Raw genomic sequence first — 27,623 nt, forward strand, 5'->3', positions numbered from 1 at the left:
AAGTTATTTTTATTTACTTAATTGCTTTATTGCTTTAACGTAATCTCTACTTCGTAATTTCTAATAAAAATTTCCTTATGTTACATTTTTTCAAGTACTGTGAGATTATTGATTGTAAATCCTCACAGTAGAGACCACTAGATGCTACTGGAGAAAGTAGTCGGTCACGTGATGCCTTTCGTAGATCTTTCTTAGATATTTGACTTATACAGCAGACCACAATTTACTAACTTGTATAGAATAGTAGGTAGATCCTTATGAATAAGAAAGAACCCATGAATTTGGTTATAGCAAAAAAAAAAAAAAAATAAAAAAAGTTCGTAAAATAATATAGGCACTGTATTTTAATTTGTCAACGGGTACATTGTATTAATATCCTTCCTGATGTCTATGGCTTTTACAAATATTTTGTCAGGGTTGTGGGTGAAGAGAGAAATGACATCAAAGGACCCAATGACAAATCCATCTGAAATATGTAAACTTTTAATCGCCTTGACAAACTTTGAACCTTTAGTCTTTTATCTTTGTTAATGCGATAAAAGGTTTATACGTTTCAGATGGATTTGTCATGGTTATCTTTTGATGTCACTTTCCTCTTCACCAACATTCCTAATAATTTAGTTTGGAAGGTTTTAAACAATAGAAGTCACCGTAAAGTGCAACAATAAGAGAACCAGTTGATATTATTCTAAACTCATTTTCAATGGAAACGCTAATAAATAAATTCATCTTTATTTCATTCTTGTTCACGTTTTAAATGTTATTTTTGCGAATGAACTATTTCAAAATGCAAATATTTATGTTCCATTAAAAAAATAATATTTATAAATTTATATAATACGAATAACTAAATATAAAATTTGATGCACATCAGTTTGTTATTTGTTACGAGGAAAAAGGAAACTTTTGAAAAGATTGGTAGTTTACTAAACTTAAGAGTATCTAATATCGTACATAAGGATAATTGAGATCGCTTTGAATCGATTCTTTAGAAAGGACAGTTTGGTATTGCTTGATTCGCGAGATAAGCAAAAAATGATTTTGAAAATAAAGAAAGATCTCAGATTAAACGCTACTAAGTTACCTGGTAAATTATTTGAAAGGTCTGGAATGGAAGTACCACTCGATACAGTATATCGAGTATCGAGGGAAAATGGTTGTAACGATGGAAGGGTGGCTCGTGGAAAGCCATTTATAAATGAATCGGATCGAAAGAAAAGATTGATTGTCGGCAAAGGATTTGTTTGTGAAGAAGAAACTCGATCGAATTACGTAATATTTTCAAACAAAACAATTTTTGTGACTAACAAAAATTAGGATGACATGAAACGTGCGAAACATTTGAAATTAAAATTTCATGGAAGCCATATTGTTTCGAGCGAACAAGTGAATTAATGTTCGTTGAAAACATTTTCTAATAAACAAAAATAAATATTCGAGTACCCTAAAACAATTTAATAAGTAATTGTTATTTTTAATATTGAAGCAAACTAATGTTGTTTAATAAATAATTATTAGCTGTATTTTTATATAGTTTCTATGCCCATTAAATTTTTATATAGAGTGTTGAGAGAAATGTGAAACGTTTATTCGGGATTCGTGTAAATATAGATAATAAAAATTCCGTACCGTTTTGTTATTTGAGGCTTTAGTTTTCACCGGGATATGAACAGTTTTTCGCATTTCCTGGCACGCACTATTTGTATTTCAGTCAGTCGAGTCCGCAGCCACAAATATACGCACTCTTGCGCGAGAAGTGTTTGCCGATGTTCGTTTGCATGCGTAAAACTTCAACTGCTCATATCTCGGATTATGAAATCTTAGATTGCAAAATGGAAAAGGATTTATCACGGTAATTTTTAATGAAAAAAAATTGAGCTTTGATAGAACTAATCAAGGTCAATTTTGCTGTTCATTTTTTGAACAAATCTACATCGATCTGAAGGTGTGGATCATAAAATATAATATTTCTTCATAGGCGAAATGAGAAAATGGATAGAACGTTTGGAAAAATGTGTTGCATCAAATGGTGATCACGCGGAAAAATAAATGGAATCGTTTTGAGATCAGTTTCATATTTTATAGGACCAGAGACCATAGTTATCAATGAATTCTCGTATCTTGGCGCCAGGGTCAGCTGTTGATTTCCTCATTATTGTCTGATAGAGCCGATCGAGTTTGCTCGACTTTCGCAATTACGTCGAACGTAAAATAATTCTAGCGAGCCAAGTAGCTAAGAGGATTCCTAAATCTATTTAAAATCCATTTGAAATTCCACCGGGAGAGGATTGGTTCAGATTCCATCGAACGTCTCTGACGTAAAATCGTATGCGAAGGTTTGATGGTATTGTTAAGGCACGCATGTGAAAGCAAACTATATACGGTATTGTTGAGAGTAAACTCATTACGAGCAGCCTAGGTTAAGCAGTCAAGGGTGTATCCCTGGTGAGCGAATGCCAAGTCTGAGTCGTCTCATAAGATCCAAACGCCCCAAGGAAACATTATCCGGAACGACGACATTTGCCGAGGTCTACGGATTTCACGTTAATCCGAGCAACTATACGCACGCCCCATCTACTTAATGCGACATCCAGACAAAAAGTCACCAAATTATTAGTCTCTTTTTGACATCTAATATAGTGTAATCTTTCATCTTTATGAGGGAATTAATATCGCATGAACTACGTGGTTATTAGCGACAAGAGGGGTTTGAGAAACTTAAGTAATTTATGTATTTTATCGATACTTTGATTATTTTTTAATAACTATATTAAATGACCAGTTGAATTCGGAATATTGCATGTTTTACATTTGAGACTGAATCTTTTGTTAACAGATATGAATTGTTTTAGTATATGGCCTATATTCTAATTATTATTATGGTTTCTCCGTTGTAGTAGAGGTATCGAAGTATTTGAGAAAACAAACAGAGTCAAGTATTTGAGTTTTTAAGCGATCTTGATTATTCAAACATACTTGACTGTTCAAACAAACTTGAGTATTGAAGCATACTTGAATGTTCAAACTTGATTGTCCATTATCCTTGATTATTCAGACAAACTCGAGTATCCAAGCATACTTGATTATCCAAGAAAATTTGTTTATCTGTGCATACTTGATTATTCAAACATATTTGATTATTCAAGAAAATTTGATTATCTGAGCATACTTGATCTTTTAAACAAATTTGATTATCCAAGCATACTTGATTATTAAATCAAACTTGATTATCCAAGCAAACTTGATTATTCAAGCATACTTGATTATTTAAATAAAGTTGAAGAATAAAGTTTGTTTAGATAAGATTTAGGTAAGTTTATTTACCTAAAATCAAGAACAATTATAATTTTAAAAACTTAAAGAAAGTATTTGTTCATTTAAATAACTTAGGGTGGTTTGATATTAATAAAATTTCGCAAACAAGTTAGTAAAAGAATGCTTTAAAATTTTTCATTTGTATGAGTTTAGAATATTATAGTTTATGATTTTAAAACAAGGATAAAAACCTTAATACCTAATATGATTCCTATAATTAACATAAATTTTTAACGTATATTCTCACAATTTGTATGAGCAACCAAGTTGTTCAAATATTCGAACAGATCGAACGTTCTCAAGTTTGTCCAAATCAAATCAAACTTGGTTTGAAAAGATAAGTTTTCTCTTGGTTTAAATTTCCAAGTACTCAAACAGTTGCAGATGGATTTTAATTGGATAGACGCTGTGTTTATTTCTCTTTTTGCCTCCTTTGTTAAGTCTTCCATAGTTGTTCCATAACTTCGTAGATTTAAGATCTTTGTACCACTCGTATTGCTTTAGTTTTCTGCTCCTTCTCGAATTCCTGCACGATGATTTACTTTCAACGGCGTTTGCCCCCAAATAAAACATCGCCGCGTTAGAAAAGATTGCTCTTAATCGAGTTTTCTTACTGCGTACTTGAGAATCCAGCGTGAAGTTGTACGTTGGAAGACTGTACATAAAAAGAGGCTCCTCAGGTTCTTGGAAATGATCGGTCGATCGAGATTCTGTGTTAAACAGAATTGTACGATCTCTATTATTCAGGACAGATACCGAACAAATCCTTTAAAGCGAATGAAATTGTAGAAATAATCTCATAGAAATAAAATGGTGAAAAATGTTTGTTAAAATTTCAGGAATTCGTCATGGTTGAATATACTAAGTAATAATACAGAAACGATGAGTAAGAAGAGAGGCAGGACTGCATCTATAAATTCGAAGCGTCTTGAATCGTAGAAATCCGCTTGATAAAACGGAACAGCTTCCTTGAAAGCTAAAGCTTTCTGAGGATTAATCTTAGCCGTGGCTCACTGTAGTAATTTCCAATGCTACTGCACGCTACGATCTCCATGTTAATTAAACTTCGTCCGCCGGGCATTAATGTCGATGCATCGTGCACGAGCATAAAATTAAATGCTTTTAAAGATCGGACGTTTTGATTTGCTCATTACACGTACATACGCGGCGTACTTTGGGCACATTTACGAGGCTAGCCCCATTTTATCCCCTTTTCCTCTTTCACGCGAATCTCGAACACGCTCGATTTTTCTTCCCTCGCCTTTTTTCTTCATTGAACTTTATTCTTGCATTTTTCATTTCGTCTCAACCGCGCTCCGGCTTCGAATCTTTCTTCATTTTTCCCCTCGATTGTATCGTTCTTGCTCTTTTTCTTCATTTTTCTGTTTCTATTTCGCTCTCCATTTCCACGCCACATTTTTTCCTTTTTTTTTGCCCATTTCTTGTTTAGATGGCTCGAGCAATCTTCAGTTTGATAAAAGTCAAGTCCTCTTCGCGAAATCTGGAATTTGAAAACTCGTACAAATTTAATTCGGAAATCGTGATCTAGAAATAAATTCGGTTTTTTAAACGTGACTAGGAGACTAATTTCAAGCTTCTAATTATTTTAACCGAAGTCATTTGGAAAGATCAGAATAAGCTAAATTGTCTCATTTGTATATTTTGAATGTCGAAACACGACATTAAGAATTAGAAGTAGTAGGAAAAATAATTCAATTTTGCAAAAACATCTACCTTTTAATGATACGCAAAGAGTGTATGAAACTACTATTAATATAGTGACCGCAGTAGTCGATACAGTATTAAATGTCACTAAACGAGAGGTTTGTGTTTTCATTTTGTTTTCTTTCCTGTTGTGTTATACAATAAAAGGAGTTTGAAGTAAAAATTCCCGATATTTCTGCTAACATAAATATCGGGAATGCAGTAAAAGAGAAACATAAAATATAAATAATTTCATCTAAAGTTTGTGGTATGGGGAAAATTTTTTATTACTTCGAAGTCTTTACACAGGAAAAAAAAGAAACAAACAAACATTTGAGTTAAGATAGTAAATAAAAAATATAAAGAAACTATGTGTACATATATATATATTTTTTCTCCGTAAATTAAGAAAATTTTCAAAATAATTTTGATTAGATAACTGAGTCAGAGTCCTCGTAAATTGAAGTTCGTTATAATTCTGTGGTTATTATCCAAGAGTACAGTATAGAAATAAAATATTACACTTGTAAAAAGTAGATACACGTGGTGGAAAAACATTATGTAAATGAGAAACCGTTCCGTGATTTTTTTTACGTGTTTTCCCCTCCAGAAATGTCTACAGTGTACGATACCTTGTTGCAAATTTGCACTGCGTGCACAACTTTTTGTAAAAATGCGAAAATAATGCATAACAAGTACGGGCGTTGGTTTTTATTTAAACTTTGATGGCCAATTTGCATGCAATTAAAATCACGAAACTTAAAAATATATACGCCGAGATAGAATATATCCTTCATTATCTTTTAAGATTAATTTTTTACTTTATGAAGTTTGTAATCTACATAGAATATCTTACAGCGATTCTACAAAAGTCAATGGGAGTTAGAAAATATTGAAATGGTTTTTATTTGTGTTCCTCGTTGTAAAATAAATCGCGAATACCTTATGGAAAATCACGAATGAATTGTAGACATTTTTTTAATACATAGTCGTTTGAACAAAAACATTTAAAGTACCTTTGTTCAAAATTCTTTTCTCCTCTTAAACGTCGTTTTATCGCGGTCGTATGAAATTGCGCAGAATTATGTGGAGAACCGTCTGTACTGCGGTTCTGCTTTGTTTGTCCATGAAGCCACAGTAAGTGGAAATATTATTTTTAATCACTACTTATGATGCGTGTAAAATTACTCGAGATGGAAATTCTTTCGTGGTGCTAAGAACAACATGAACGCGAGAACCTTATTCAAAAACGATAAAATCCCAATTCTCTTAAAATTGCTTCAACTTTGCAATTTTTCTCCATTGTCAATATTTTCCTAAATTAAATAAGTATATATTGTATATACAGGGTGTTCGGCCACCCATGGGAAAAATTTTAATGGGAGATTCTAGAGGTCAAAATAAGACGAAAATCAAGAATATCAATTTCTTGACTAAGGCTTTGTTAAAAAGTTACTAAAAAATTAAATTAAAAAATTTCAAATCATTCTGAAAAAATTATTTTCGATCGCGGGGGTCAATTACAATCATTTTTGGTGAATACACATACCCCCGAAATCCTACCCAGTTTCGAGAAAAAAATTCGTTACCGAAAATATAATGTATGGCCAGAAATGTACCCCGGAAATTTCATGCGAATCTTTAAAACATCATAACTTCTGAACGGATTGGACGATTTTAATGTTTCAAAATGCAATCAACGCGTATTTTGCTGAAGAATATGTAGAAATTCTAATAATATTGAAAAAGTTGTTCCTTGACCCCGTAAAGTGAGAAAAACCCCATAAAACTGGTCCAATTTTCAAACTCCCATAACTCCTACAATAGTGAACGAATCTCATTGAAATTTAGCATGAAAGTAGAGCTCATGGATACCTACAAAAAAGTATTAAACAACTTTTCTATAGGGCGTCAACCAAAATTACTAAAAATCAAAAACGAGTTTTTAAGAAAAATCGACAGGGGTAGGTGCTTAAATTTTTCGACGAAAAAGAAAAATTTCAAATCGTTTTGGAGAAATTATTTTCGGTTGCAGGGGACAATTACAATCATTTTTGGTCAATAGACATACTCCTGAAATCGTATCCATTTTCTAGAAAAAAATTCGAGAAGGTGTGAAATTTTTCGACAAAATTAAAAAGTTTCAAATCGTTCTAAAAAAATTATTTTTGATTGCAGGGGTCAATTTCAATTATTTTTGGTCAATAGACATACACCCGAAATCCTATCCACTTTCTAGAAAAAAATTCTTTACTGAAAGTAGACTGTGTGGCCGGAAATGTTTCTACAACTTTTTAACAAAGCCGCAATGAAGAAATTGATATTCTTGAGTTTCGTCTTATTTTGGCCTCTAGAATCTCCCATTAAAATTTTTCCTAGTGGTGGCCGAACACCCTGTATAGAGAAATGAAAGAAGTAAACGTTAAATATTTTCATTGGCAGGGAAGCTGAGATATGTGTATGTTTATTTATTCTTTAGAATTGATAGAAAAAGTTAGTAGATGCTCCTTGCAAGATGGCACAGAAAGCATGTTATTAAATTAAATTAGTTAAAAAAATTGTGTGATTCAATAATTAAGAGGTTTTAGTATCCATAATGCTATAATTTTAGTATGAATATTTATTTTCTATTTTTTTAAATACATATGTATACGAAGATTAGAATGAACACTAGAACCACTGAAATGGTCAGAATAGTTCAAAATTTCTAATATAAAATTGTAAAAAATTTAGTCGACTAGATTTTTGCAAATTTGTCGCAGTTCTCTATGAAAGAATAAATAAACATTTATGTTGATTGCATTATAAATTTTTCTTATGCAAATCTCTATCGTTTTAATTTCTTTGGTATAAATATATACACCATAATTCTTCTAGTGTTAAGGAAATAAAAAAATATATCTGTTCTATTATTTAAAAATTCTCTTGTATTTCCATATTCGCTAACGTACCATATAGAGAATTTATAACGAGGAATGAAAACAAAGCATCAGATCGAAGGACAAAAAAGAAACCATAAACACGTATAAGAATCAGGTACGTTATACATTTCGATTAATAAACAAATATACTTTCGTTACGTTAATTTGTGCGCGTGTAATTAATAACCATCCTGTTGCTCAAAGTACACGTATATTTATAGAAAATATTCAGTTGCCACGAGTACCTAATCCAATGCGTTCGTTTATAATAATTCGATGGCACGAGGTGTTTAATCAATCAATCAATTAATTTGATTAATCAATTAATCAAATATTCTGGTTTCGTTTAAAATCCATTTAGATTAGCGGCTCGATATTTGACGAGTCTGCGCAACGCACGATGCTTGTATAAATTATAACTTCGGTCGAGGCTATACCAGATGTCAAAGTGTTCTTAAAAAAATGTCATAGAAATCGTTTAAATCGTCGCGTTTCGTAATTTAGGCGGTCGTTTAAGAATTTATTACAGATTCGCCGAGCAACGAGTCGGCAAGAGTAACAGTGATCAACGTTTCATAAAAGAGTAAAAATTACTGTTCCATGTAGATTCTGTGTTCCGTCTCTTCGCTCTTTCGGGCCTCTCGCTCGGTTTCCCACTTTGCGCCATTTTTCCGTCCCTCTCCCGATCGCATCGGCAGGCAATATCGCGTCTCTCTCTTTAACGGCACGTAAAGCGGATTCCGCTGCTAAGCAGATGGAAATTCAGGCGATGCGAGCGCGGTAATGCACCCTCTCTGCATCGTATATCGGCAAAAGCGAGAGAGGACGCGTGAGGATGGAAGACGAAATCGGAAGTGCGGAGAAAAAGAAGAGATGGAACAGGCGTGGAAGCGCCCGAGCTACCAGAAATGAAAGTATTTTGGCTGGCCTGGAGGGGCTGTTAAAAAGAAAAGAAAAGTACAGCGTATAGAACGAATAAAATAGAATAGTCGAAGAAGAATGAATAAAATCAACAAAGAATTCCATCAATGTACAAACGATCCTGGAATTAGTAACATTTTTCGACTTGGCTCCAATTGAAAACTAACAAAAACACTCTTTTTTGGTGATGAAAAAAAGCTTAAAGGGTAAAACAACCCCTAGGAAATTAACTTTTTTTTTCACGAAATACTTTTAGAATAGTAAGATATAGTTACTTTGTTTTCGTGTTCAGAGAGGGAGGTTGGAATCTACGACTTAATATATTTTAAAATAATATTAATAACATATATAATATTTTTATATTAATGATATAATAATATTTTTAAATTAAGTAACAAAAATGGGGAAGATGATGTTAAAAGTTTAATGATAGAATTTTTAGAATGTATTATTAACTGATCGAAATTTAAATACATTTTTTTTTTGTATTCATCAGCAATATTGATCCAATTTCTTTTACCAATATTTAATGGAAATAAATGAATAAATATTCATTGAATATGTGAACACCAATAAGCGTTCGCGCAATTTTAGACAGTTTAAAAACATGTTGTAGTAAAATGTGTTGCAAGAAATATTGAAAATTTTAAATACGCGTTGTTCTCAGTTTTGCAACATTCTGCATTAAAATCAGACATCGAAACGCATTTCTTTCGTTCCCGCGCCGTCAGAAATTGTTACTTCCAAGGATAATTTAATTGTCTGGCAAATTCCAAGCAGATTTAATATCTAGCTAACAACGCCATGAAATAGAGTAAAAGCAGTCCTGCATTTCTGTGTTAAGCAAATTGAACCATGCTGTAATTATCAAGCTCGTAATAATAAAATTAGGGAACCAGACTACAAAGCGTTAAACAAATTTAATTTAGGCTAGATTCAAACTAACGAGTGAAGCTCTAATTAGGAACGCCACTGCGTTTAAATTAATATTTCGTAAACGTCAAAAATAATAAACAAAGTCCGTCCCCTTTATAATTCATTGTTTTGATTACAACACTAATTCTCGAGAAATTCCCCAGCGACGTTCCGGAAATAACCATTCCAACGGGGAATTTCTATATTAGTATTTATGGGCCGAGCAATTATTTCGGGACGGTTCCACAAAATTGTGTATACAAATCAATTGTTACTTAATTTATGTTCGCGGGCGGAGTAATGGATACGTAAATTTTACATTAGAGAGATATAGTTCTGCAATTATGCGCTCGTCATTCGCCATAATGAACAACCATGCGACGTATACACGCATGGACAAACGAGTGCCGAGCATAATATTACACGATGCAAACAGAATTGCAGCGAAATCGAGTTTTAACATCCTCGGCGATGGAAATTACAATGCTTTTCAATTTACTAAATTTTCAAAGTATTTTTCATCTTTTATAAATTAAAGATTACGATACCGGCAGGTGATGAAAACTATCTCGGAAATTTTTATCGATAATTCATTATTTACAAATAACGACTTTACGATCAAGTACAGTAAAATTATTATTAAATACCATATTCGATAAAAAAAATTATTTAATAATGAAAAAAATCAGATACGAAATTATTATTTTTGTTTTTTTTTTATTATTTAATAATTTTCTTTTATAGAATATGGTATTTAATAATAATTTTACAATAAATTATTTATTTTATCAAAAAATAGTTTCTACAATTTACTATAATTTTACAAGGTTTAGAACCTCGATGATTATTTGTTGATCGTTTAAATTTACTACTATTCAGTAACATAGAAGAAACATTGTTTCGTTCTAGGAAAATGGTATGTTTCAATTTTTCCCTAATTTTCTAAAATTTTAACGCAAATAAATTTAACAAAATTATACTCAATCGATTAAATAATCTTCATTGTTATTTATGAGCTCCTAAAATTCGAAAATGTTTATATTTGCAATTTAAATTATTTACCGTTACGCTTAAACGTTAAAAATTTATTTAAAATTGCGATGGGTGTGGAATTTTTGACCAAACACGCAGCTTCATATTTTCATAAATTTTCCCTCGAGAATTTTCCCTTCCATAAGACAGTAGAATTTAGATGCAACGCGGGACAGAATTCTACGTTTCATTTTGATACAAATTCACTTGCATCTATGGACAGAACTCCATTCAATTCGAGGATTTATTTGACTTAAAGTTATGTTCGACAGTCGTGTATACGTGACACGCGAACCGTACGGGTATATGTAATCTGTATAAACCTATTTCACGTAGACGGAACTATCGCGTAACATCCTTGCACGGACCGGACATTCTTCCAGAAGCATAAACCACGCGAAGCACGCTAACGCAGACTTTGTGTCTAGTGAGATATTATTTCATTAAAGTACAGCGTAAACTCTTTCACAACCATTGCGGTCTCGCAACAAAAATTTTAATTTCTCGTCATATTAAAAACTGGACAAACGTGTAGATATTAAAAAAAAGTTTTAAATTATAAATGTACCCGTTACTTTCCCGAAACGGATCCGTCGGACTGAAAATTCGAACACGTTGGTGGCTATATTGCAAATTAAGGGAACAAAGTTCTCGAGACGACAATTAAATAAATGTAAACGCAATAATTTGTATAGATTTAAAAAAGTAATAAAATAATTATTTTTTCCTTCGTTATTTGTACATTGATAACGTTGTTAAGTAAAGATTATTCATTAGAATTTTTAGAAGATTATTGGATGAAATACATATTAATAATAAATAGACTACGGATATTTGTGCATTTATGGAAAATTTAACTTTTCAAAAAACTACAGAAATTAATATGCAAACACTTAAGAAATAGTTACAGCACGATAAGAATTACATGTATTATATTACGAGTTGAATTCCATTTCATTAATTCTATTAATAAAAATATGAATTTGTAATAAATATGTAACAGGTTTGTTATTTGCACGTTTTTGTATATTCCATGCTTTAATTCTAACATAACCCACGCTCTTCGAATAACGTTGAATAAGCTGCACAGATTCGATGGCTCTTGATGTCATATTGTTAATTTACTATCATCTATAACATTTCTATAGGATTAAAATCTAGCTATTAAACTGACCACTTCATAACCGTAATATCATTATCAAGTAGAAATTGTTTCGCATTGCGGGAACTGTGTTTTGAATCATTATTCTCCTGAAATATTCAATTCTCGTGTAAATTGTTAATTGCATGTTTAGCAACAATAGGTTTTGTAAAATATATGTATTAATATGTTGATCCATCATGCCGTTTCAGTTTATTGCTCTCTAAATTATGTGATCCACTGCCTCGTTTAATCCTGGATTTTGCACATTTTCGAACGAAAATGTATTTTACATTCGATATAAAACGATTAAACTGCTATTTATTTGCAAAAACAATTTATATGATCATTTACAAATGTCGACGACTCGTTTAAAACCGATTTGTTTAGATGACGATCTTTGTTCTGTGAAATTTTTTTTTAGCACAACAATGAATCACACGATTAATTTCTGGTCCAAATATTTTTTATTTATCTACATACTTTATTTTTAAATCAACCTGGATCCTCTGTTTGTTTTATGACTCTGTGGCAAATATTAATTTATACATCCATGTGTTCAGCGAAATGTGATATCTATAAAAGTAAAATAATTAATTATTTTAACACTATTTGTTGCATGAAACTATTCCTTGTTTTATTTTATATTCTATAATAGTAAGGCATATGGATGGAATTAATAGATTATTCGATTTTTAGAGTTGTTATAAAAGGTTTTATATTGTGCATTCATTTCAAGGTTAATAGTTTCCATTTTTCTCAGACCTACTTTTTTTTACTTAGGAAGATACAAGTTTTTTTCTTAGAAAATCAAGTTGAAGTAACATTTTTTACAGTTGTATTAACACGTCGACTTGTTCAACATTGGTGCAAATTGATACGTCGTGACTGGATCAACCAAATATTTTCAAATTTATCTTCTTCAATTTTTGTACCAAATGAATATTGTTCGGATTATATTGGGATGACTAAAAAGTTCGTACGGTTCTAAAAGTACAAATAGTCAATTTTTTTTATTGTAGCAAATATCTTCATTCAATAATAAATTTTTCGTTCTAACTTATAACCTATTCTCATCTTTCAGATAGTTTCATAATTTCCATAAAAAGGTAAACAAGTGCTATTTAATGATCTCTTATGAATCAATGTTTTGACCATTGAGGGGATTTTACAAAGATCGTATTTTAAGTAAAATAAAAATGTTTAAAAGACTATTTCTGTTTCGTTTTTTGATTACACTCTTCCCGTACATTTTCCATAAATTTGTATAGGTTTGCGCTTCGTTTGTTCTTTTTTCAAAACATAACAGTATAATACGTCGAAAATGTTCCATTTGTAAAATTATGCCAAAATTATAGAAATAATCCAGTCCTTAAACTTTTTCGTGACAATATACTATGTAAATGTTAATCTATTATCTATAATATCTGTAATGTATCTATAGTATTGAATTTGTCAATAATCTCGTTAAATCGAAGAAGAAATTGTCCCACGAAAGTTGGGAAAAATCGTAACCATAATAACTCCCTGTGGAAAGTCGTGGGAGCTCGTTTTCCTCCGTCTGAATAATCTTGATAGTGTTAATTAGAAGTCGAAATGAAATCCCGCGCGAAGCCCTGTTCCCGGAGCCATTCTCGCGGACTATATACTTGGTATTTGCATATGTACACGTAGATGCCCTCGTAGGGTGGGAGGAGTAAAAATTGACGAAGTCTAGGAGGCAAGGGCCAGAAAATGCCCCGGGCGGTGCCTAATGAGCTTCCTGTAGCATCGAGTCGTCGCCTCTACGACTGCCATTCAGGATCCGTGACAGCACGGTGATTCAAAATCCGAGCGAACGAGATCCGAGGCAGGGACGAGAGGTACGCAAAGCCGGTGACAATCGGCAGCTAGCACGGGCCATTGTTTCAACGGGACTGGGAGAGATTTTCAAAACGTTTTAATAACCCGTTCTCCTCCTCTGGATGCTTTTCTGCTTTTTCTTTCGCGTTCGTTTCTTCCTTGAGCGAGTTCGTAAAGCCGACTCGCGCGGCAAGTATAAGACGGAACCCCGGTAATTATGCGTGCTAGTTCTCGGAACCAAAGGCGATTCTAAGGCTTCCACGCTCTTTACGGGACATCGCGATTAAATAAACGAGAGAGGGAGGGGAAACTAGTCGAATCTATTCTTAAAGTTATTAATATCGACTCTGAGTCTTGGATAGTAAAGTATGCCACTTTGCACGATTACGACGAGAATTTTTGATTTGTGGAATTAAAATCGAAGGTAATCCTTTTCTATGTTTTATTTGAATAAAAAATATTCTTGAGTAGATTTTTACGTTCAGAAAATGTGCCAAAAAATGGTTCGTTTGAGAAAAGGCAAATTAATCTGGACGAATTCTTTCCAACATATAGGATTTAATATTTCAAATAATTCGTTTCTATTTTTTAATTTCTACTTCTGTTGCAATATAGTGATTTGATAAATTCCTAAATAATTTGAACGAATTTTTTCCAACACGTTTTTCAACAGAAGTGGTAGAAATTAAGAAATAGAAACGAATTATTTGAAATATTAAATCCTATATATTAGAAAAATTCATTCAAATTACTTTTGAATTTATCAAATTAATATATTGCAACAGAAGCGGTAGCTTAGAGATTAAGAAATGCAAACGATTTATTTAAAATATTAAATCCTATGTGTTGGAAAGAATTCGTCCAAATTATTTAGGAATGTATCAAATTAATATATTGCAACAGAGGTGGTTTTAGGCCTGAAAAAATTCAAAAACGTTTGGAACCCATGCCAAAAAAGGGTGCAGTTGGGTAATTTTCTACTTTGCGAGTAGGAATCTTAAGTGCTCGTGATAAGGGTGAAAAATTGAAGCGTTTGTACGAAAAACGCAGGCATCCCTCGAGTTTTTCAGTTGCATAAAATTACGTCAGCATTCTTATTATGGGAGGGTGCAGTGTTGAGTTGAAATGCAAATGTCAAACAGGCACCTCAACCTGGTCGTTTCGTCCGCGTGTCGCGAGCTGGAAGTTTGATAAGCGAGACGACGTTGATTGGGGACCAGCTGGGGTTCCAAACGGCACGCTCTGCACCGGTTCCGGGATGGCCCCACAGCTGTACGAATGAAATGTAACTTGAAATTAGGGCAAAGCGACAGGATGTTTGAAATCATCGGTATCGCCGTATGGATTTCGTTACGATCCCTAGATGCGTTTACATACGAACCTATATGTTTCTGCGTTTAATGAATTTGAGATCGAAATTTAGTAAGGGTGCGTGTGTGTTGGATTTCCTCGAAATACGGTTTCATTTCATTACTGTGATCCTCAACTTTCCAACCACATTTCGCTATTAAACATTCCATTTCTACCATTTCGTTTTTTAGGAAAAATGAGTTGGTTCATAATTTTATGTGAATTTTGTTTTATATTAAATTTAACTCGTGACGTTTCGCTATCCGCTATATTTTTTTTGACAAACGTTATTTAGTCCTCTTTAGCTTTTTCAAGGTTTAAATTTGTATTACTCAACTAATTTATTTTTGATCGTCTATTGTAGTTGAAGTATTTAATTTTTAATAAATTTTCTGTTGTACATTTAAATACAGTTTTTCTCAGAATATAGGATTTAGATTAAATATACAATTAATTTACATAGTTATACTATTACTAAATGGTTTCATGTTCATAACAAAGTTACTAAATGATTGGAGGAATTGATTTTTAATTAAATATCGTGGTTAGAAATATTTAATTTTGAATAAATTTTCTGTTGTAAACGAATTTAAAAACAAGTTTTCCCAATAAAGGGAAAGTAACTATGCCTCAATAATCGAATTGTTAAAAAACAATTAAATGCTCGTTCCCTCAGAAATAATTTTAAATAACTGTTTTTATTTTAAAATTTCACTTCTACATTTAATTCGTAGAAATAAATAAATCTAATGTCTTCATTTGAGTAATGCCATTTTAAGTAGAAAGTACTAAGATTGATCAGACTCCTGAAATTCACGCTGCAATAATGATCTAATACAAGCATAGGACACAATGAAATTAATCAGGGAGCTAGTAATTATATACTTCTGTATTTTAGTCAAGTGAATGAATAAAATTAAAAAATAGATAATATTAAAAACTGTATGAATGAAAATATTATTAAATATACGTCCAAGTTAAAAGCGCACATTGTTGCTAAAAGTGAATTATAAATACTGCAACATTGTTTTAGTTAGCATATGCAATAAATTCACATAAATAATTTACACGTTTATTATTAAATAAAACTTTTGACGAGCATGCCTTATCTTAGAAGATTTTTATAGATGATATTTTTTTTGTTAACTCTGTGTCTGTGTATCAAACTTTAGTCATAAATTTTTCAATATAGCTTTTGGGTTTTAGCCAAACGTCAGCTAATACGTTTATGTATACGTGTTGAGTTTCGAGAAGCACTCGAAGCTGGAGTACCTTAGAGAGTAGATTCGTAGAATTCCACAACAGTCTCTTGCAAGATAGATTATCTATTTTGACTAGTGAGCTACTTGAGCTTGTAATCTGTCCAAGTTAATTGCTAGCGAGCTATTGTATCAGTGAGAACTTGTAATAGGGTAGTTAGACTTAGTATACCACTGTTTACTGTCTCTAAATTGACTGTTTCGTTATTAGGGGTGTGTTACTTGGCTGATTCTTTGAGAAGCCTTAAAGTTTGTATGCCAGGAGTTTACAACTCACAGTGTTGGTGAGTTTTTGCTTAAGTTATTAACCCTGAAGCTCACACGCTCAAATACTTACGTAGAGATACACCTGAGTCTGTGAGACCCGCCACATCTTCAATCGTTTATATACAGTGTGCGGCCACTCCTGGGAAAAATTTTAATGGGAGATTCTAGAAGCCAAAATAAGACGAAAATCATGAATATCAATTTGTTGATTGAGGCTTCGTTAAAAAGTTATTAAAAAATTAAATTAAAAAATTTCAAATCATTCTGGAAAAATTATTTTCGGTTCCGAGGGTCAATTATAATCATTTTTGGTCAAAACATATATCCTCGAAATCCTACGCACTTTGGAGAAAAAAATCCTTTACCGAAAATAGAATGTCTGACCATACCATTGATATGTTTCCCTGAAATTTCATGCAAATGTTTAAAATATCATAACTTTTGAACGGATTGGAGGATTTTAATGCTTCAAAAGGCAAACGACGCGTAATTTAGTGAATAATATGTAGAAATTCTAAAACTAATCGAAAAGTTGTTCCTTAACCCCGTAAAGTTAGAAAAACCCCATAAAACTGATCGAATTTTCAAACGGCCATAACTTCTACAATAGTTGATGGATTGGATTGAAATTTAGTATGGAAGTAGAGTTCATAGATATCTACAAAAAAGTGTTAAACAATTTTTCTGTACAGCGCCAACCAAATTTATTTGAAATGAAAAACGAATTTTTAAGAAAAATCGACAGGTGGTTGGTGCCTAAATTTTTCAACATATTTAAAACTTTCAAATCGTTTTAAAAAAATTATTTTTGGTTGCAGGAGTCAATTACAATCATTTTTGGTCAAAACATATATCCTCAAAATCCTACGTACTTTCGAGAAAAAAATTCTTTACCGAAAATATAATGTCTGACCATACCATTGATATGTTTCCCTGAAATATCATGCAAATATTTAAAATATCATAACTTCTGAAAAATAATATCAATTCCATCATCCATCTTCTCTTACTTTGAGTTTTTATACTAAACGACTATAGACAATCTTATACCAGTGACTGTACGTAATACGACTTGAGAACTGTCTACACAGTTTTTAAAAATGGAGGGGAAAAAAGAGATTGAAATTCAATAAAACGAAGGAGATTTTCGGAGATGTAATTTCTTCCATTCAGTAGCAACGGAAGCTTGGTTCCTTGAAGGACGATGAATTCTAAAACGAATGATGAATCGCGCCTGACGAAGAGGATTCTGACAATGACTGAAAAACGGACGAATAAGAATGCACTCGACTCGAGTGGCCAACTGGTCGGCGAGGGGAAAAGAAATCCTGCTAACGAACATCCTGCTATGAGATTCGCGATAGTAATTCCTGACTGAGAACTCCGTCGCTCCGGAAAACTCGTTTCCAGGATGACGGCGAAGGGTGGAAACCGCATCTCCTTCGGTACGTCTCCGATTCCTATGGATTTCCCTCCATTTTTAGTCCAGCTTAACGAAAACTCGACCCTTCGAAGCCACTTTATTACTCGCCACAGATATAATAATTGGATGGAGCTCCTCGACGTACGTGTCGTTCGTTGGCAGATCATCAATTTGCTCAAATTCTTCCATCTTTAAATGTTCCCTTTTCCCATTATATGAAAGCCATAGACTTGAATCCATTGCTAAAACACAAGTGTATCATTTCGACTTAATTGAAATTTCAGCATTAACATACGCAGTAGAATATTTTAATAAAAAAGTATTTTAATAAATTGTTTAGATATTTCCTATTTAAACCCAGCTAAATAGTATTTAAATAATAAGCAAGTTTTCAAAATCAATGAAAATGATAAATAAGGAATTTACGAGTACAGTAATGTAAAAATTCAATTAAATACCTTCAATTATAAAATTATAAAATTCAGTTTTGGATTAAATTAAACTCCCTAAGACAGTCCTCCGGTTAATGCGAAATTTTTAAGTAAACGTATGGTTCGTATCATGACTGGTAATCATTTTAAAAGTATCAGTATTTTAATGTTTAGTACTCGGTAAGAAGGAACAGTAAACAACAGTCATATTGGCGAAGGCAACGCGTGAATCTTGAATTTTGAGCCGCGGTAATATAATACTCTAGTGGTATGGATACTCCATTGCGATGAGACCATGAAGCTTTACGAATATGCTGGTACGTCATTGTTGAACAAGTAATTCTATATACAGGATGTAAAACTAACTTCTGCCTATGGCTTTGTTCATTCGAGTATTGGTTTAAAAAGTTCATTAAGAGATTCTAATTTATAAATTAATTTATACACAAAGAAACGTACATAGAAGTTTGTATATGAATTAATGTAAAATTTGTAATCATTATTCGCGATTAAAATTTGTCCAACTCTGATAATATTTATTTTTTAGTCGTTATTCAAAACTTTTACTTATATACGGCACTCCCTCTGATGGTAATGTGAATTCTATTTGCAAATTCAATGAAATTCCAGAGTTGAGGGTATTGTAAGTATTGCGAGAAAATAAATGCACGAAATGTAATGAGTTTGGAACTAATCTCTCATTTACCTCTGTAAATGGTACGCCTCGGTTGTACATTTATCTTAGTTAGACAAGCTGGACGTTTAGACAACCGCATTGGTATGCAATTTACAATAGAAGAACAAGAAAAGGTTCTAAATTTCTGGGAGAATGTTTCCAAGATGTTAAACACGAGGAACATTTGTTTTAGAAACTAAAGTCTACATTATTGTTGCGATTACAATATCTGATATTAAAATAACACTGGACACCCCAAATATGTAAATTATTATAATTACAATAAAACTTCTATTGTAAATATATCATCGGTGCTGGCTAAAATATTTGTTTAAATATTTAATTTTAAATCGTGTTCTTCCCAATATAAATATTTATATAAAGGATGATGTATAGTACGCAAAAGAGAAGGAATCTGAAAAGACAATTCTTCATTTTTATTCATTATATGCAACCGTAACTTTCCCTTCTTCTTCTTTTCTTCTTCGTTAATTCTTACTTTTTCATCAATTACTAATTTCAAAACTTCCAAACAAAAGAACACGTGTTATTAATTCAAACTGAATAACTGTTAATATTACTTCTTTTATTTTACTCTCCGAAGAATTAGTATGTTAATATGTAACTATGAAAAAGAATCTACTCAGCAGAAAATTAACTTACTTTTCAACTCGACATTACGATTGTCTCCTTCAAACATACATTTATCTCGTAAGAATTCAAAGGAGATATTCTTATGATCAGATAATGTTGAATATACTCCGAGACAAAGTCATATTTCGTTTCACAATTTATTTTTTTTCACTTTACATCCAACTGGAATATTATCTCGCCACTTTAAAGTCACGTTCTTTTATCATAAGCGAAATTCCTTACGATTAAGGAGTAAAACATTTGTCGTGGTACTCCACCATTCATTTTCCCTTTATCTTTCGACGTTTTACACCTGAATTTTCCTACCTTTAGTTTCTCGTTAAATTGCGTTTAATTAAAGGCTGCAAGGAACAAAAGTATTCTGCTTTTAATTTTTCGGTTTACGATTGGAATGACATTTCACGTTTTGTTGAAAATTTTTGCGACGCCATTTTCCTATTTCTTTCTCGTTAAAATTTATCATAAGTTTACTAAATAGAAACTCATCGATCACTTGCTTTTACAAAAAAGAACGGCAGAAAAATTAATAGTGAAATGACAAAAAATTTGAACGTATCTAGAACATCTATTGTAGTACTACGAATATCTCTAAAATGCCTATCAAAACACTTTGAACGTCTATAAAACACCATTCTTATCGCTTCAAGTGTCTTTGGAACGTTTGAATCACTTTGAACACCTCTAAAACATTTGTTGAATTACTTCGAATGTTTCTAGAACTCCTATAGAACAACTTCCAGCATCCCTAGAACATTTCTTGTACCACTCTGAACGTCTTCAAAACGTCTGAACCACTTCGAACATATCTGAAACATCTATAGTACCATTTCGAACACCTCTAAAACATTTGTCGAATCACTTCGAACGTCTATAAACCATCCCATTGGTTAGAAAGTCTTTAGAACATCTATTGAACCACTTCCAGTATCTCTAGAACATTTATCGTACTACTCTGAACATCTTTAGAACGTCTGAACCACTTTGAACATCTCTAAAACATTGTACTATTTCAAACATCTTTAAAACATTTGTCGTAGTTGTTGTAGCACTTTGAACGTCTACAAAGCATTTGTTTCATCGCTTTGAACGGTTCTAGAACGTCTATCCAACCACTTCCAGCATCTCTAGAATATTTATTGTACCAGTTTGAACGCTTTTAGAGCATTTGAACCACTTCGAACATCTCTAAAACATTTATTGTGCCATATTGAACACCTCTAAAACATTTGTTGAATTACTTCGAACGTTTATAAAACACTGTTTCATTGATTTGAATGGCTCTAGAATATTTATTGTACCACTCTGGGACATGGATGACCATTACTTTAAAAATTTCTTTCCTTTATTTACATAGACGACACATATGCTGTGAGACAAGTTATTGTAAATAAGATATTGTATATTACATTTCTAATATAGCAATTGTTTGAAAAGGACCCACAAAGGGGATCGAAACGTTACGTTTAATGCAATTTTATGGTTGGATGACTCGCTTGAAAGTCTTGATATATTGTTACATTTGCGTCAGTGGCGGCACATAACAATGAAAGGTGAACATAGGAGGAGACGAGACTAACTGAGATAAGTGACAGAGGGTGAGAAAGGCAGGGTGGAGGGACTGCACGCAAGGATAGGATAGGAGCACGAATGAAAGCTCAGACTCCATCACCGTGGGATGAACAGAGTTCTAGTACTAATCTCAGCTTCCCATGTAGGGGAAGCTGGAGCTGAACGCCTCGATGCTTTCGATGACCTTGTTAGACGGTGGATTGACTTCGTCGAAGTTTCTATGAGATACATACTTTTCAGCTAATTCTCTGGTCCTATGGTTATCACAGCCAAGATATGACGTGGTTTATTAGCGCAGGTCGATTAAGAATAAAGAATCGGAATTTATCAACTGTGGATACCTTGCGTGATTAACATGCTGATTGCCACACCAAACCCCTTAAATTGTCCTCGAAAACGATACTTTGCTTTCAGACAATTGGAAACTAATCATAATTTATCATGAAACTTATTTTTACAATCTCGTTAAAATTCAAGAGTCCTGTCTAGATTCAGTTTCTGTAACATCTAATCTTGAGAATTAATATTTTTAACTCCATAGTAAAAAATTATGTCACAAATATGTGTGGTGGGGTCAATATGTTAATGCTTGTACCTGTAGAACGCACTTGCAAAGCCTGTAACTCCATTCTCTCATGTATCCGAACGTAGTTGTGGATTTGCACGTCACGTTATTATGTCTCGATTTTCCGTATTAGTCAATCCAATTACGAAACATGTATCTAGGATGTGTATGTCCGTCATATCTCACGATTAATCAACTCGATCAATGGATGTGGTTACACGTCGGATAACGTTTCATCAAATCGTATAAATTTCTCTGAAATTAGCGACGTACAAAGTAACGCTCACATGGTATATTACAATGTAGTCAAGTGAATTTGATGCGTTCAGCGTTGATTAGGTGAACGTTATATACCTTCCTATTTACTCCAAACGCCACTAAAGAATTTTTCAATTTATTATGTACAGAATTAGAGTAGTTTAATTTCGTCTTTACTATTTTACAGATTAATACTAGATATCAATATTTTAGCGTTTTTCATTGAACAGTAGTTGAAATAGTTACTCGTTGGCTCTTTTACTGACCTGTACAGTTTCATCAAAAGCGGAGGGGAATGTCTCGACCAGTTTATCTAAAAATAAAGAGGAGAATTAACATTACCAAGAGTATTTAATATAGTATGAAGTAATTTGAAACTACTTATAATTGATCGAATACTATATACGTTCGGGAGTGCAGTTGCTTTTTAAATGGGTTATAATGAAATATATTAGTTTTTAAAATATTCAATAATTTTAGTTAAAGATTTAGTGAAGAATAAATGTGTCTGTAAAATATATAAACGATCTGCTCAATAGTTTGAACAAATACAAATTAATAAATGTGGTCCATTTTTTGGCCAAGGTAGCCATCTTTAAAAGTATGAGATTTATTTACATGGTCAACGAATGACAAAGTTATAATTTTGGAACCTTTCGAAGGCAGCTCTGGTGTAAAAATTATGTCAAGTTCGCCAGAAAGTGTAACGAACAGCGTAAATTTATTCATTGGAAATGACTCTTTTGAGCACTTGAAGAGGGAATCTAATAGATACTATTATCAAGTCAAGAAAATGAACAAATTTTTAGATTCGTAGAATTCCACAACAGTTTCTTGCAAGATAAATTATCTATTTTAACAAGTGAGCTACTTGAGCTTGTAATTTGTCCAAGTTAATTGCTAGGGAGCTATTGTATCAGTGAGAACTTGTAATAGGGTAGTTAGACTTACTATATCACTGTTTACTGTCTCTAAATTGACTGTTTCGTTATCAGGGGTGTGTTACTTGGTTGATTTTTTGAGAAGCCTTAAAATTTGTATGCCAGGAGTTTACAACTCACAGTGTTGGTGAGTTTTTGCTTAAGTTATTAACCCTCAAGCACACACGCTCAAATACTTACGTAGAGACACAACTGAAGGGCGTAGATCGCGTAGATCAATATCTATCCTATTATTTCATTTTTAGGAAGACAAAAAAATGGACTAAACGAGTCGTAACGTTCTTTAGTTGATAAACTATACACGTTTTAATTCATTTAAAGCATATACACAATGGCATTTAAAAAAGTTACTCTTTTGACTCTTTTTATGTAAAAAGAATTTTTTGAGATTTAACAGTATGGGGACATGTAGCCCATAAAATACTAAAACAATTTCATTTGAAATATTTTTTAATTGCATTACCGGAAATGCCTAAAAGCTGGTGACAAAACTTAACCCGTACACCTTCTATAATACGTTCATCATTGCCAAAATCGTCAATAGACAAACAGATTTCTATTGTCGTATTAGATTGACGCGTATAGAAGCTTGGGTGAATATCCTGCCTCAACCAATGTACACGTTCAAGTTCACTGTTGCAATTATTGCGGTTAAGCACGATCACACAACAGTTGTTTTCAATAGATTAGCGTACATTTAATTACGTGCAACGCTGCTAACGTATTAGATCTACATAATCTGGCTTGAATGGATCGATGCACTAAACAAATTCCTGCATTTTTACACAGATCAAAAGCCTCGCACAGTAATTCACTTTTACTATTTTTGGACTATTGTCAAAATTATATAGATTTTTTACCTCAAACAACAATATAAATGCAATTTGCATATAAAAATCTATTTCAAGGAAGTCATTTCCTATGACTTTCAGGAATTTCGAGAATATCAAAATGACGAATTTATGTTTGATGTCGTCGAGACGCAGACGAAGACAAACAAGAAGAAAAGTTGATTAAAGTACATACCTTAAAAACTAAGGCGATAGTATTTTGGCTCGTTTCATTAGCAGCATCAGTTTACCCGAACCTTTAATTTCCTTCTAGGAACAAACGTGACTGACAAAGTTGTGCTACGTTTATTGTTGGTCCTGGAAGGACGTTTTTATGCCGGATGCGTACTCGGCGTAAGAATAACCGAGGAAATGAAACTGGTGGTTAGGTCTCCAGCAGCGTGAAAATGATAAAAAACGAGGACGAATGGTGGACTCTGGCGAAGAAAACTACCGAAGCTTTCTTTACCGAGCGTGCAAAGTTACTCGTATCTTTCAGATTTCCAGCCACCCACCGTGTGTCCATATCTATTCCTATCCGAGCGCGTGGCTCTGGGTTTTCCAAAGGATTATCTGGTGCCAAAGGGGACAGCGCACCCAGGGACATGGCCCCCATACGGAGCCCGTCGTCGAACAAATAATAATAAGCTCCCAAAGAGGTTTTCCCAAGGATATACTCGAATACGGGGGTCGTTTGTAGCGCATTTCTTTGACTCCAGATTTTTTTTTTACTCGTTTCCTTTATTCTTCCAATCTCGAATTTACTGATTTGCGATAGGCATTCTGGTCCGTCTTTGGGACCACATTAATTATCAATAATACTGTTGGTCACTAATAATAACAAACGAGACAATCTTGAGTCAGGAAATGTATGTCATCGTATCTAGTTTTTAATATAAAATGAATAACAAATTTTTATAAATGTAGAAAATTATCATTTTTCGTATAAAATACTACTACTGCTATGGTTCGAGCTCGTTCATATTGTTCTTTGAATTTACTGTCGTTTCGAGGTAGTTAAAATTATAAGAAATTTCGTTGAATCGCAGCAACGTTTTAGGTCACATGCGTAAAATGGGTATTATAACTCGTAAGGTCCTATAAATGTTAGTCTTGTTCTCTTTACAGTATGAAAGTGTTATCCGAAAAAACAGTAGACCAGTAAAATAACCTGGACTACAACACGGAAGTTGTTATCTATGGGAAGACACATACGACGGAAATGAAACACCAACATATGTAGGAGCACGTACCACATCCGGAGAGTTAGAATGGTTTTATTTTGACCTCGAGAATTGTTCAACGCCAGCCTGTCATTATAATTAATATTTAAAATAGTATATCGTGCACTTGAATATTTATCCAAATGTTGTTGAAACGGATACAGTTTAATGTTATACAAAATATTTTCCAAAGTTTTATGCTATTCCCCGAACCATTATTCAAGCAAGATTTAGAAACAAATTCTTAGCGGCCTTCAATGAAAAACAATTAATAAAACAGTCATTTTTACAACGAGTAAACAGGCAAATTCTCGTACAAATACATTTAGTACTTTTTAACGCTGGTAATTTATTCTTAGTGTTTAATTATTACTGTTGTTATACAGGGTGTAGGCTTCGTTAAAAACTCGAATTTTTTTTTAGAAAACGGGTAGGATTTCAAGGGTATGTCTAATGACCAAAAATGCTTGTAATTGGCCTCTGTAACCGAAAATAATTTTTCCAGAACGATTTGAAACTTTTCAATTTTCAGGGTAACAAGACAGTTATGGGTAGACATTATATTTTCTGTAATGAATTTTTTTCTCGAAAATGGTTTGGATTTCGGGGGTATGTCTATTCACAAAAAATGATTGTAATTGAGCCTTGCAACCAAACATAATTTTTTCAAAATGATTTGAATTTTTTTAATTTAATTTTTTTTCATAACTTTTCAATGAAGCCTCAGTCAAGAAATTGATATTCTTGATTTTCGTCTTATTTTGTGCTCTAGAATCCTCCATTAAAATTTTTCCCAGGGGTGGCCGAACATCCTGTATATTCCCATAAATTAAATTTCTAGATGGTTAGAAAAAGAGTAATGTCCCTTAGGAAATTATTGTGGCACTCGAAACTCAAGACTTCGTATTGGGTACTATTTTAACAAATATTGGTAGGTTTAGTTTTCTCTGTATTAATTCCGCAAAATCATTGAAAGGGCATTTTATCAAATTCTGATCGCAGAAACTATGTTTAATGAAACGTTGCCAATGGAGTAAATCCGTAACGTAATAAAAGCAGCTTTTTCCTGAAAAACGATATCTGTAGGTACCTTTTCAGTCGATAGTACAATGTTCATGGGTCGATGGTAACAGTGTACGCGGTGAAATACAATTTCTACGCGAGTATATACATAGCGTGAGTGCACGTGTGTATGTATAAATCTTTATAGTAGAAAAATGCTCACATGCTACGACATTTATATTCCCCTATATTACCGACACTTTTCTCTCGCGCGTAAAATCTCCTTGAAAGACCTCGTAACGATCGTAATGGAAGTCCCCGAGTAACGGCGACAAAAGTGTTGAAAAATTATATGTTTGAACGTGATATTCTTATAGCACCGAGTCGACAATTTTTCACTTTAAATATTTTGATAGCGCTGTTACAATATTATCAGTCGTAGAACGAATGAAACGTACTCGAACGTCGTCAGAAATGGAATCACATCGTAAAAAGATGCTTGTAGCGTTTTATATCGTTTTTCTCATCTTTTTTCCCTTCCTCGACAATTATCATTTTAAGAACGTCGTGGTACCAGCAATACGTGGTACAAATTCCAAACCAAAAGGGTAAATAATTTTACGAAATTGGTTGCTCGTTAAATGCAAAATAATATTTCTGAATAATCAGACAGGAACAATTTTCACAGAGGAATTCGATTCTCAGCCTGCAAAAATAAAGTGCAACATTATTTATTTATACGCGTTAAAATTATTTTATACTAGTTCAGATCGTGGAAGTTGAAATTTCCTTATCGAATTCGAAGGAAAACATTTTCGAACGTTTTTGAAGGAAAAACATGTGCTCAAGTTTGCACGCCTGTATTGCATTCACACTGTTTGGTTCACGGAAATCTATATATATGTACCAAATATAAGCGGGGATGCAGGCGATGCTGTCGGATCCAGGGATCAAAATTCCATCACTATGATCCGAAATTTCAACAAACTTTTTCGTTATTTTTCCGCCTCTAACCATTGAAATGATACAACATATTGACAATAAACTACTCGAAATGTAATTTCTATGAAACATTACAAACTTGTGGAGTAACTAAAGATAATGGGCACGCATTCTTATTTGACTGCTGAAACTCAAGTTTAAGGGACGAAGCTGTCTTCTAAAGATTCAGCTCTCTAGAGTTGTCTTTTATTAAATAGAAAATTTGCGAACCAAATGTGATGTTAACCCTATGTCCAGATAAATTTGATTTGCATTGATGACATTTTCATATCCCTATAGGATATTTACCAAGGAATATTTAAAGGCCTTTACCATAGATACCAGGTCGTTTGGGTGTGACTAAATGCAAAAAATAATGATACTATAAATTTCACGTTTCAGC

General features: G+C 32.8%; 1 protein-coding gene across 1 annotated transcript in view; it reads right to left on the reverse strand.

The window, feature by feature from the left end:
• Positions 1-27,623, reverse strand: part of Dip-lambda (Dpr-interacting protein lambda) — a 203,522-nt gene that overhangs the window by 63,275 nt on the left and 112,624 nt on the right. Inside the window, exon 3 of the mRNA XM_076783803.1 lies at positions 22,510-22,556. The gene's annotated coding sequence lies outside the window, so the exon portion shown is untranslated. The remainder of the gene's footprint in view (positions 1-22,509; positions 22,557-27,623) is intronic.

The sequence above is a fragment of the Colletes latitarsis genome, chromosome 1, assembly GCF_051014445.1.
Source record: "Colletes latitarsis isolate SP2378_abdomen chromosome 1, iyColLati1, whole genome shotgun sequence".
Lineage (NCBI taxonomy): Eukaryota > Metazoa > Arthropoda > Insecta > Hymenoptera > Colletidae > Colletes > Colletes latitarsis.